We start from the raw sequence: 13,527 nt of genomic DNA, 5'->3' as shown, positions 1-13,527 counted from the left end.
ATAATACATTGGTATTATATATGTATCTATATTTCCATTGCTACTAACTTTACATATTGTTAATTGGATTTCTTAGGGGATGGGAAATTATATTTCACAAACAGTTACTGCTTGTTATGTGCAAAGTATTAGACCCTATCTACAAGAAACTGACACCTTAGATAGGGAGAAAACCACGTTTATAAATAAAAGACAGAAGGTGGCAAATGCAATATTAGAAGTTCAAAGAAAGTACCATAGAAGCCTGGAGCAAGGTAGGATGAATTTTGAATTGGTAGATCCAGAAAGGTTTCAACAAGCAGCCACAAATTTCTGAGGCCTGCTTAGTAGAAGAGAGTATAGGAAGGAATAAGATACATGTTTCTGCTTTTGAGGATTCATGGTCTAATGGTGGAGACGGACATTTCTTGTGGAAAAGGTAACCTTTAAGCCAAACTGTGAAAGACATGTACAATTTGGAAAAGCAGAGACAGAGAATAAGAGAAAGAGGCACTTCCAGGAAAGGGGAAGCATGAATATCATGGACCTGTAGTTTCTTTCTCCTTCCCCTCCCAGCATCACTTCATCCGCATGATACCACATGATCCCACCTACTGACCATATATTATTAGTTAGTGAATGTTGGTGGAATTATGGCAGAAAAAGCCAATCAGTTCTTCCTTGGGATTTTTGGATCTGAAACTGAGAAAAAGTAGTCAATTTCTCTTTGGGCAGTAAAGGTCAACTTGGAATGTGTTGATGACTATGACCTTGTGAAATGTTGGAAGAGAGAAGAAGAGAGAGAGAAGGAGTGAGAGGAAGAGAGAGAGAAAAAAATGAAGCGGGTACAAAGGGAGAAAATGTCATAGAGAGAGAACCCTGGTGGCCTTTTTATCTCTGATTCTGCACGTTCATGAGGCTCAGCTGCACTTCTGCCCTTGGGTTCCCTGAAATACCGTAATGTCTTTGTGATAAATTTCTTTTTCCTTAAGCTAAATTGAGTTTTTGGCTTTTTGTTTTATTTTATTTGTTTTTCTCCACTAAAAAACATTTAACCAATTGTGTTAGCTTTCTAGAGCTACTGTTTACCATAAACTTGGTGGCTTACAACAATACAAGTTTATTCTCTCACAGCTGTGGAAGGTAGAAGACCAAAATCAAGATGCCAGCAGGGCCATGCTCCCTCTAAAGGTTCAAAGGAAGAATTCTTCCTTAACTCTTTCTAGTTTCTGGAAGCTGCCTACCATATTGACATTCCTTGGCTTGTAGTGGCATCACTCCATTTCTGCCTTGTTCTTCACATGGCCGTCTTCCCCGTACGTCTCTCTGTCTTCACATAACCTTTTTAAAGGATGCCAGTCATTGGATTTGAGGCCCACTCTAATCCAGCAAGATCTCATCTGAGCTAATTACATCTGCAAGGGACTATTTCCCAATAAGGCTTCATTCTGTGGTTCTGGGAATCAGTACAGTCAATGCACAAGGGCACTGGAGCTGCAAGTTCAGGCCATGTTTAGAGCCAGTTGCTTAGAAACTTGGAGTGTTGTGTTGGGGAGTTGAGGTTTGCTGTCTACCCAGTGAGGAGGCATCAGATGTTCTGAGCAGGAGAGTGTCATGGTCAGAGTTTCATGGAAGATTGCTTTTGTCACAGTGTGAAAAATAAATCAGAGCAGGAAAACCAGTTACACTATTTGATAAGCCAGGTAAAAGGTAATACAGTTGAGTCAGGATAGAGGGTGTAGAAACGAGGAGAAGGGACAGTTGGGAAACACATTGCAGATTCAGAGTTAACCAGATTTGGCAATTTACACCATAATTACATGCTGAGGAGGGAGGAAGAAAGCGAAGAAAGAAAAGAGTCTAGGTAGACTGTACAATATAGGTGGTCCCTAAACATCACTGAATGGTTGCCAAGTGAAAGATGTTATTACTTAAAGAGCTGGTATATAAAGTAAGGGCAAGGCTTGAGAATCTCACAGGGTTGAACCCCCACAGACATTATAAGAGTGTTTGGGGAGTTGGAAGTAAGATCTCTCCCTTTGGATTATTTCCAGAAAAATTATTTTGTGTTTGCTTAAAATGATTCCATGGCATAGTCTTTACCTGCTTTTGCTTTCCTCAGGGTCCTGTCAGAATAGTATATTTTTTATTTTAATAGATATTGCCAGATTACTTTCCTAAAGGGCTGTGACAATTCAATCTTCTCTGGCATTGCATGAGATTCCCCTTTCCTTCTTTTCCCCACCATTAGTACATATTTTCACTCTTTAATTTTTGCTATTTGAAAATGTGACTTCTTTTAATGACTGCAAAACATTCCATCATATTAACATGCCATAAATTACTTAAACATTTCTTATTTTGGGACATTTAGATTGTTTCCCCCCTTTTTTTGCTGTAATAAAATTAATAACCTCCAAATGAGCATTTTTGTACATAAATCTTTGTCCAAACAATGTTGTTTACAATGATGCTTTACTTTGGAAGAAGATGACAGAGGTGTAGTTTTCCCAGGTACTTTACTTTGTTGTTTTTCTTCTTATATGCCTTTCTCTCACTTCACTTCTAATATTTTAGGTGGACAGGGAGGGATGTGAGAAAGGCAAAGAGTTAAAGCAAAGAGATTTTTTATTATCTTTGAATTCTATTTATATATATGCTATTTCTGTCCTTCATTACCAGGCAAAGTGAACTGGAATTGCTATTAAGCCATTATTAGTTCCCCAGTTTTACCTTATGCATAAATGAAGTTTCTCTTATTATTGAGGACAGAGCAAATGCAAGAGTATCCTAGCATTGTCTGTAACTTACAAAAGCACCTTGACCATTTTCTTAGACATAGAAATTCTAAAAAGCATCAATCTTTTCTTGCCATGGTGAAAAAAAAAAGATGAGACATACACCATGAATGGTTTATATGATAATATGAGTGGATAAATAAACATCCTTTTCTATACTCTTTTCCTTTACAATTTAGCTATTAGAGTCAGAATGCTTCGATTGCAGAATTCTCACTCGAGCAAGGTTTTTATATAACATTATTTATATTTTTGGCTTTGGATGCTAATTAATTCTCTCAAGTCTAAAATTGCTTTGTTTACTCTTTAAAGAAATCTGCCCACCTTACAGACCTACAAGTTAACTAACCAGCCTCCCCTTCCCTCCCCCCCACCCAGAGGAGTTAGCTCTGTTGGTTTCCTGCCAGCTCTTACTTTCAAATTGAAATAGTTCAGTTTCTCTGTTTCTGGAACATAGAATTCATTACCCCTGGATTTTTGCCAACAATGTCCCTCTCATGTTTTTAAAACTAAGATGAATGTTATAGACTGACCTAGTGGGCTCGACCCATGACTCAAAGTCAGGCAATGATATATTAGATGTCTGCATGGGTGCTCTGTTCTGGTAGTGGGGCAGCTAGGGGAATGGGATTCTGGGAGAGCGGAGAGGGCATCCAGGGTGAAGCCTTGGGGACTAGAGTGGAGAAATATGTGTGAGAGATTAGGTAAGAGTTGGCTGATGTGAAGCAAGACTTAGATTCTTCCCTTGCCCCCAGGTCCCTGGTGGGTCTCTACCATAGAAAGGGCATAGCTGTTCGTTTCTTTTGGCCATTTGGGTAGAAAACAGAAATCCAGGTGACAGAGAATATTTATAAAGGGACCTAGGAAGAACCACTCTCTATATTTTTTTCCATTTTCAATGCTCCTTTTCTCTCTCTATTGCTGCAACTCTTCTTATTCTCATGTTTCTGCTAGTACCGAAAGGCATGCTTTCCTGCAACAGAACAGATGTCTTAGAAATGTATACATCAGCATGATCTATGGCCAGGTTAATTTTTCAGTCATGTGGCTCCATTGAATAACATAGGGAAAGCCCTTTATCTTTTAGGTTACTTTCTAGGAATATGTTAGTGTTTAAGTTTTAATCTCTTCTAATGGGCTATATATTTATTTAATTAAACTTTTAGTTTTCAGATAATTGTAGATTCACATGCAGTTATTAAGAAACAACTCAGAGAGAGCCTGTGTGCCCTTTACCCAGTTTCCCCCAATAGTAACATCTTGCAAAACTATAGCACAATACCACAGCCAGGATATTGACATTGATTGAGTCAACACTCATAAAAATTCTGTCATCACAAGGGTTCCTCGTGTTGCTCTTGTAGAGCTGCATATACTTCCCTCCTTGCCTGACTCCCTCGTTATCCCAGAGCAAACACTGATAATTTCTCCATTTCTATAATTTTGTCATTTCAAGAATGTTATATAAATGGAATCATACAGTATGAAACCTTTTGGTATTGGCCTTTTTAATTCAGCATAAATTCTGGAGATTCAAGTAGTATCACTAGTTCCCTCTTTTTTATTGCTGAGTAATATTTCCTGGTATGAATGTACCACAATTTGTTTATCCATTCACTTTTTGAAGGATGTCTAGGTTGTTTCCAGTTTTGGGCTATTACTAATAAAGCTGCTATGAACATTTGTGTACAGGCTTTTATATGAACATAAGTTTTTGTTTCTCTGGGGTAAATGCCAAAGAGTACAATTGCTGGGTCAAATGGTAGCTGCAAGTTTAGTTTTATCTGAAACTGCCAAACTGTTTTCTAGATTGGCTGGACTGCCAGCAATTATGAGTAATCCAGTTTCTCCACATCCTTGACAGCATTTGACGTTATCACTATTTTTTATTTTAGCCATTCTGATAGTACTGTACTCGTACTTCATTACTCTGTATAATAGCAAAAAATATAGACATAATCTCAAAGCCCAAATGTATGGATAAATTAAATAAAATGCCACAAAATAGAATTACAGTATGATCCAATTTGCTTAAAAATGTATGTGCATATATATGAACACACGTAAATATATAAAGTCCAGAAAAAATAAACACCAAATTTTAGTGGTGACAGTCTTTGAGTAATAGCTTTTTGGTGATTTTCATTTTAACTATGGCTTCTCTGAAACATAACATTTATTACTTTTAGCATAAGAAAACAAGAATGAAAGTTATAATCTGTTTTTCAATAGTGCTTTAGAGACTATTTAAATATGTGAATATAGTGGTCATCCATCCGTTTCATTCAAAATATTTATTAAGTTCCTATGAACTGTTAGGTCCAGTACTAGGGACATAATAGAGAACACAATTGACAAAGTCCTTGAATCACATATAATCTAGTGAAGGGTATAAACAATTACAAAACAGTGAGAGAAGTGACAATAGAGAGATAGTGCTGAATGTCATGGAAGCATAGAGAAGAGTGGGAGTTAGGGAGGTAGGACCAGGCTTTTTGGTGGATCTTGAGTTAAGAGCCAAAAGAAGAGTGTAGATAGGGAAGAATTATCCAAACTTAGGGATAAGCATTTTCCAAGGTTCTGAAGTGATACCACTGAAGAAAAGTAAAGAAGCATGAAGTGGGGAGGGTTTGAAAAGAGGACTAGCAAAAGTGAGTAGGAATTGGGAAACAAGGTCCTCATAGGATATGTTGATGTATTTGGAGTAAACAGGAAGAAGAAAATGACAGTGAAGTGTTTTAAATGAGGATGGCCTGATTGTTTATGATCATGATTAAATGGCATGATTTTTGCTCTAAAAAGATTACACTGACTACTGTGTAGGGAATAAATTAGAGGAAGATACAATTGGAGGCAGGGAAAGCAGTTAGGCAGTGGTTTGGGTCACTGAGATGACAGTAGCTGTAGGGATGGCGAGAAGAGACCTGGTATAGAATTGATTTGATGATAGACTGGGTTGGTGATGATGGTGGAGGAGGTATCAGGGGAAAAAAAAAGGGTCAAGGATGATGTTTTGGTGCCTGGGTGGCAATTGTGGCTGGTAGTACCGCTAACTGAGACAGGGGACAGATGAGGCACAAAGTGGGAGAGAAGATGAGTTCAGTTGGGCTTCACTGAGTTTGAGATGCCTCTGGGAAGTCTAAGGGGATGTTCAGGAAGCTATCAGAGGTATTAGTCTGAAGGTTTGGTGTGAAACTGCTGTACAGATCTGTTTGGGGGGTCATGGGAGTAGGTAAAATCGCTCAAGTGATATATATAGAATGAGAAGAGGGCTTAGGACAGAACCTAAAGAAGACCAACATTTAAGAGACTGGAAGTAAGAAAGAAAATTAACTCAAACCTGGTCTGCGACAGAAATTTTTTGTGTGATGTAATTTACAACTCCTTCTGGGAAGCAATTAGCATTCCTGATAAAGTGCGTGACCAGTTTTCTGACAGACTGTAATAAGACTGAGAACTCCTTCTGGGAAGCTAGGGTTACCCACCCAGCTGATTGACTAGCCTAATAATCTTTAACCAGATGTTCTTTTTTGCATCCATTCTAAACATGGTTAGTGAACCATTCTTTTTTTTTCTCTTATAAAATGTCTCAACCAAAATTACTGTTTCAGTTGGATTTTTCAAAAAGCTCCTTCTCAGTTGCTCAAGAACAGTTTGTCTGAGGCACTGCTTTAACAAAAGAGAAAGAGGAACCTACAAGAGATTGAGCAGAGGCCAGAAAGTTAGGAGAGAAACCAAAAGAATGTTGGCACTACAGAAGCCAGGTGAAAATATTTCAAGAAATAAGGTAAGGATAGACAACAATGTTGAATGCTGGTGAGAGGTCAAATAAAACAAGGATGAGAAATCGCCATGGGATTTAGCAATAAGATTGTTAACAGTGATCTTGGCAAGAGCAGTTTCACTGGAGTGCTCGAGAGCCTAAGTCAGATTTCAGTGGGCTCAAGAGTGAGTGCAGGGCTGGCCAATTACTCAGTTGGTTAGAATGCAGTGTTATAACACCAAGGTCAAGTGTTTGGATCCCCTACGTGCCTGCTGCCAAAAAAAAAAAAAAAAAAAATAAAGTGATTGTAGATCATTTTTTTCAAAAAACAAAGGGTGAGTTTTTTTTTCAAAAAGTGACACCGTAAAGGGGGAGGAAGAGAGAGACAGGTTTGAAAGGGTTTCTATTTAGCAGGAAACATGAGTATATTTAAATGTTTTTTGGAAAGAGTCCGTATTGAGAGAAGCAGAAGGAACCCGAGAGAGAAGGGCTAATCTTGCGTTAGAGACCAGAGAAGGTGGGCCAGTCTCAGGGACCTGGGGGCAGATTCTGAGCACAGGTGGAGGGAGGGTCATCTTCCTCCCGTTGTGACAGGAAGAAGGGGAGAGGATGGGCCTGTAAGGAAGATTCAGAGTTTGGCACTGGAAGGTTGAAGGCATTCTTGTCCAACAGCCTGTTACCTCTGTGAGGTAGGAGGTTAGCAACTCTGCTGAAAGTGCGGAGGTAGGTGGCAGGATGGCAGACTGAGGACAGGAAGGAAGCTTTGAGATAGATGCTGAGGAGAATGGGAGATTGAATTGACCAGGGAAACAGAGTGATTTCAGGGTATTGTGAAGGTGGGAGATGAGGAATGTATCCTGGAACCAATCAGCATGGGTCTGTGGTGCTTAGAAGTCCAGATTCAGGCATGAAGAAGGCTAACATATTTGAATTATTCTAGGACTGTTCTCAAGGAAACCATTGAAGCTTTGCAGCTTCCCCTGACCATCCTTTAAATATTTCTCTTAGTTTGTAGCCTAGGCCCTGTTTTCTTCTTACTTTATAGACACTTCCAGTTGATCTCATCCACTCCGTGCCTCAGTCAATCTGTCTATGCTGACAGCTCCTAACTCGGTATTTGCAACCCAGCCTTTCTCTCCAGCACAGGACTCCCTTGGGTCCCATAGGCCCTCTGGGCATCTTCACTTGGGTGTCTCCAGGGCACCTCAAACTGAACTCATCGTTTTCCCATTATTGCATTTTCCTTATCTGAGAATAAGCTCCAGAAGGGCAGGGGTTTATTTGTCCTGTTCACTACTGCAGGCCCTGAGCTCGGGGCAATGAGTATCTGTTGAATAAAGGAAGGAATCCACTCAATTCTCTAAGCCAGCGACCAAGATGTCGTCATCTTTTAGGCCAAGTTCTTCCTCACCTCTGACATCTAACCCATCAGATCTTGTCCACGACTAAATACGCCTCTTGACACACACACAAGCAAAAAAAAGTGAATCTTCAAGCCATTTTAACACACAAATTTAGCTGCTGCACCTCCTTTTCTTTGCTTCATTAACATTCGAACTACACCAGTGGGAGGGCCCGTCTCTCCTGCTTCCTCGCCCCTCCCCCCCCAGCCCGCTCTGCCTTAGAGAAAAGAGAACCCGTTCTTCATTTGCTAATGATGTGGGCTCAGGTTATAATGGGCCATTAAGGTGCATTGTGGAAGAAAAGGGGGAAAATGGAGCTTTCCGGCGGAGGGATAAAGAGACTGTGGAATGGCGACCCCGGGGACTCGAGGGAGGCCCGGGGTCTGATCCAGACTTGGAGGAGGAGGGAGGTAGGAGGAGGACCCCCGCGAGGGGCCGGAGTCCTCCCCAGCCTCGGTCCTCCCACGGGGGGCCCCTCTCTGCCTGCCCGCCGCGCTGCTTGATGGAGCCCAGGCTCTGCGCGCCCGGAGAGGACTTGGATCCCTCGCTACCGGGGCTTCCACCTACTCACTGTCCGGCAGGATCTTCGCTTGGTTCCTCTACACGGTGCTCTCTGACCAGACGACTGCCTCTACCTCGGGGGCGACCTCCCTGAAATGCCCCCAGGGACCCCATAAGCCCCAGAGACTCCCCTGGACACGCCTTCCGGGAGCGACTGTTGAACTGGGCGAGCTGGAGGCCTGCAAAAACCTGGGGCAGTGTTAACGATGCCTTCATCTCTGGCTGATGGTTTGCTTGTCTCCACTCCACAATCAACGAGCACAGTCCAGGCCTCCTTCATCTTTCCGCTGGCAGCCGCAGAAGCCTCCTAACTAGCCTCCCCACCTCCAGTCTATCTGCCTGCTGCCCTCCCAGCCCATCCACTTCTCCACACTGAAGCCAGAGAGTTCCTAAAAAATCACAGCATTCGACCCCCATCCCTCCCCTCACCTGGCTAACACCTGTCATCCTTCAGGTTGCAGCTTTAGTGTCCCTCCTCCCTCCTCCCACCACACAGACATAAGATTTGGTGTCCATGCTAGATGCTTCCCTTAAGCCCCGTAGTTTCTTGTGATCATATATTTATATTTTCTACTGACCTGTGGGCAAAGAATAGGCCTACTCGCCTGCTTACCTGTCGTTTCGTCTCCTGTACCTACCCCTGTGCCTGGAACATAATAATTGCATAATAAATATTTGATGAATGAAGGACAATTAAACAAGAAAGTTCAGAAAACAGTAGGAGTGTAAGTGGGTGGGAATAACACCTACACCAGTGGTTTTCTAACTTGAATGTGGATCTGAACACTACCTGGAAGATGTGTTAAAACTGATTGCTGGATCCCACTTTCTGATTTAGTAGGTCTGGGGCTGGAAATAATGCATCTCTGACAGGTTCTCAGGTGCTGCAGTTAGAGAGGGCATTTTGAGCTAACACCCCTTGCTCTGCTCCTAGGAAGAAATGAAGGCTGAAGGGGCAGATTTAGAGTGAATTTTCAGATAAAGAGAAAGGTGGGATGGGATGTATAGGCTTTGGAAGTCTCAAGGCAGTGGTCAAAATGGGAAATATTTGAGTTTGATAATAAAGATAGTAGAAATTTCCAAGTAGTTGACAAAGTCCAGGGAGTAGCTATGAAAATACATAGTTGAAGTGGCCTGTAGAGGAAGGTATGGTATGGAGGTGGTCAAATACCTGAAATTAATGAATGTTACCTGAAAAAATACAATACCAAAATGAAAAAGTGAAAGATGTAAGTGAAAAGGAAGATTGGAAAATAGAATGTGTGGCGTCATTCCAATTTTATTAAAAATACATAGAAAAATGACTAAAAAATATGTGGCAATGTTTATAATAGTTATCTTTGTGGTTGAGTTTTATTACTTTCTTTCATTTTTCTAAATTTGCAAAATTCCCTCCACTATCATGTATTCTTTTCATGATTAGAGAAGAGATTTTCTTATTTTACACCTTCTCAGTGTTGGACGTTTCCATCTAGCTGAATTAAATGATCTTCTCTTGTCCCGTTTCAGACTTGTTTCTCTTTGACATCTTAAAACTTGCTTTAAAAGTATAAAAATCAACAAAAATAAAGTGACCAAAATCAAAAGAAAGCAAAACAAAACAAAAAGAAAAGGAAGAAAGAACCTTGAGAGAAAAAAATTTAGTTGGTATTGACACATATTTGAAGGTTGTAATGACCTATCTAGAGGGGCTACAAGTTCATTCAGGACTGGTGACATCATCAATTGGTTGGACGGGGAACTCTATTCCTAATCTCTTACCTATTACCTCCTGTTTCTTCTCAAGGGGTTCAAGACAGGTGTTAAACATAATTTTCATCTTTTCTTGTTCCAAATTATATGTACTTATTTCTCTTTGAATTAGATTCCCCCCCATAACATACTTCTAAAAAGTTAATAAAAAGTTCTTTTTGTCATTTAGTTATTAAATTATTTTTTAAAAAGGACTTAACAACCTAAGCCCTCTATAACAAGGTATATTTTGGGCACAAAATCAAAATTACAAAGTACATACAGTACAAATAAACTTTTAGAACAAAACCCATTTTATCTAGGAGAGCCCTTGTGTGACAAAAAATTCTCTCTGTGTTGTAATGTTACCAACTTGTAATGGTATCTGCCAGTGAGAATTTCTTGCTCATTACCCTAAAGGAATGAGATAATGCAGGACTTTAACTTCAACTCAAAAATGAACAATTCTGAATCTTTTGTCAAGGCCTTTTATTTCTTTACCTACAGAGAAGTAAATGAAATGAAATGATTAAGGAAACATTCAGAGGTTTAATGATGTATGGCTTCAAAATCAGGAATATCCAAATAAATATCCAAATTTTTATTTCACAAATCTCCATTATTATGCAGAAAAATAATTAAACTGTATATGACTACAGCAGAATGCATGGGATATATAGAACTGTAATTATCACATGAACACTGATCAGATCAGGAAAGACGACAATCTTGATGTTTCAACTACACTGACTACTTTGTAGGTATTTTCTCGAATGTTCTTTCATCCCTGATAATAAAGTGTGAATTAACAGAACGTTCCCAGATACTAGGAAATGGCAATCCTGAATGATTTGACAAGGTAAGACAGTAAGTGCCAGAGCGGAATTAGAAACTCGTTTTCCTAATTGCCAGCTTAGTACTTCTTATTCTAGACTGTACTATCTGTGCTGCCACAAGGCAAACCATGTCATTGCCTTTCCCATTTTAGAAATAGGTGGTATAAAAGTTTCCTTTGTGGTCTGATGGCAAAAGACACCTATTATTTAAGAAATGTCAACTGCTGATCATTAACAATATTTTTGTATGTTCCTTATGAATTCAAGTTGTCCTCTATTTCTTCAAATAATCATCACTTTTTTAAGCTTGGTAAAAACAATCAGAAATTACTGAATGTTAAAAGAGGAAAGGAACCTTAGATATTATCTTTGCTATCATCTCAGTGGGGAGACTAAGGCCCAGTGGGATTTGTCCAGACTCATATTGTGAGCTGGTAAGAGTGTCCTGACTTCTGGTCCGGACTATTTATAGCACATGGCTCTGCCTTCATTGATCAGTATGCAGAAGCCATGGCATATTTGAGAGGATGTTTGTGGGACCTTCAGTCCTGATCAGTGTATCAACATGAGGAGTTTGTGTGCCATTTACCTCTTTATTTTTATCATCCATCTTTTCAATACTTTTATTTTGCTGCCTGATGTTTCAGGGATGGGACTAAGAAAAGAAAAGAAAAACAAAACAAAACAAAACACCAGTAAGTCGCAAATGTGATCAAAACATTTTTTAAAGGAGAATGAGTGAAGTAAGGCTGGCTGGAATTTAGAAAAGTTGCAATTTTCCATAGAGAGAAGATCAAGAGAGAGATATGGGAGCAATGGCTGACAAAATGGATAACCTCCTACTGCCAGGGTCTGTGCTCCCACACTTTTATGGAGTTAGCTCATTCCTCTTAATACTTCAGGTTAGGAACCAGCTCTTAACCTCATTCTATTACCCAGAAAGGATCTAAGGCTCAGAGGAGTTCCATAATTTACCCAAGCTGGTAACCAGTAGAGCTCCACCCAACCCAGGGTCTGTCTGGCTATGAAGCCTGTGTCCTCTTACTTTTACAGAGTATATGTAAAGTGAACCAATGAAAATAACAATAACTGTAGTGCAATACTAATAATAGTAATGACAGGTAACAATGCTTTACACTTGTGATTTCTTTGAACAGGATTAAGTGAGCACGTGAATAGGACTGGTCTGTATATTCTTCATTAGTGAAACAGAAGAGGAAGAAAGAGGACATATAAAGATTTACTTGGCTTACTTAGGTTTCTGAAAAGTCATTGAAAGGCTGAATTAGTTTTGTTTTGCCGCATTTATCACATAATATGCTGAATGTGGATGGATGGGTTGTTGTGTGTGATTGTGTGAAATCAAACCCGGTATATTCAGAAGAATTCTTCCAGGGGATAAGTGTGCCTTTAGGGTTCAATATTCAATTTTGTAATTAGTGGTCACTGTTCTTATTTACTGAATGGGAGTTTTAATCTGTACTTTCCCCTTTTGAAGCCCAATGTCACATACGTCTGTATTTCCTTAGAGGATCTATGAAATAAATATGTTACCCTCCATATGGAATGCCAGTTTGTATTGTGTAAAATCAGTAACCGCTCATTTTTACATATAAATATCCTCCAAATGAATCTCTGATGACAGATTTTTTTTATTAGTTTTCAATTCCAGTTTCATCATTGGGCTCAATCTTCATATTTGGAAGATGTCCCGTTCTTTAGTACTGTGTAACATAAAGACAGTGTCAATTTACAAATAATCACTATCTTCTAATGGTTTAATGCTCATTTGCAATTATAAATCAGTTCGATAGAAACTTAGATGAAGATGATGTTCAGGCTCCAGAATTGGATTATCTGTATTTAAAAATGTAATTTTATCCGCGACTCCCTTAAACTCTTACTACAAAAGAACTATTTTGCCATTTAGCCTAAAAATAAAAACTTTCACCCAAATTACACGCCCTAATAGCCACATTTTTAATCTATGTAATTTAAAACTAATTTGAAAGAATCCATTTCTAGACGTCTGACGAGAGTTGGAACCGACCTAGCAGTTAGAAGGGGATAATTTAAAAACCCACCTCCCTGCCTGCAGACACCGCAAGAATTCCTGGGCTCCCAAGGGTAGGTGAAGGAAGGGGTTTTAAAGAGCTGACCAGTGCCGCCCTTTGCGAGCCCCGCGGACGCAGGCCAGAGCGGCCGCGGCGAGGGCCGCCAAGAGTTAACGCGGCCGCAGCCCCCAGCCGCGGGCTCCCCGCGCGCTCCCTCCGCCCTCCCATCCCCACCCTCTCGTTTTGGCAAGGGATTAAAGTGCTCCCCCCTGTGGCAGCAGTGACCCAGAAATGAGTTTGATTCACACAGTCCTTCCTCCATAACAAGCCAAACGCCCGTCCACGAGAGTGCTTCCGTGCGCGATTGCCGGGTTTGTACGCTCCGGCAAGAGCAGGGGCCCG

The sequence above is a fragment of the Galeopterus variegatus genome, unplaced genomic scaffold (assembly GCF_000696425.1).
Source record: "Galeopterus variegatus unplaced genomic scaffold, G_variegatus-3.0.2 Scaffold3413, whole genome shotgun sequence".
Classification (NCBI taxonomy): Eukaryota; Metazoa; Chordata; class Mammalia; order Dermoptera; family Cynocephalidae; genus Galeopterus; species Galeopterus variegatus.
This window is presented reverse-complemented; position numbering follows the sequence as displayed.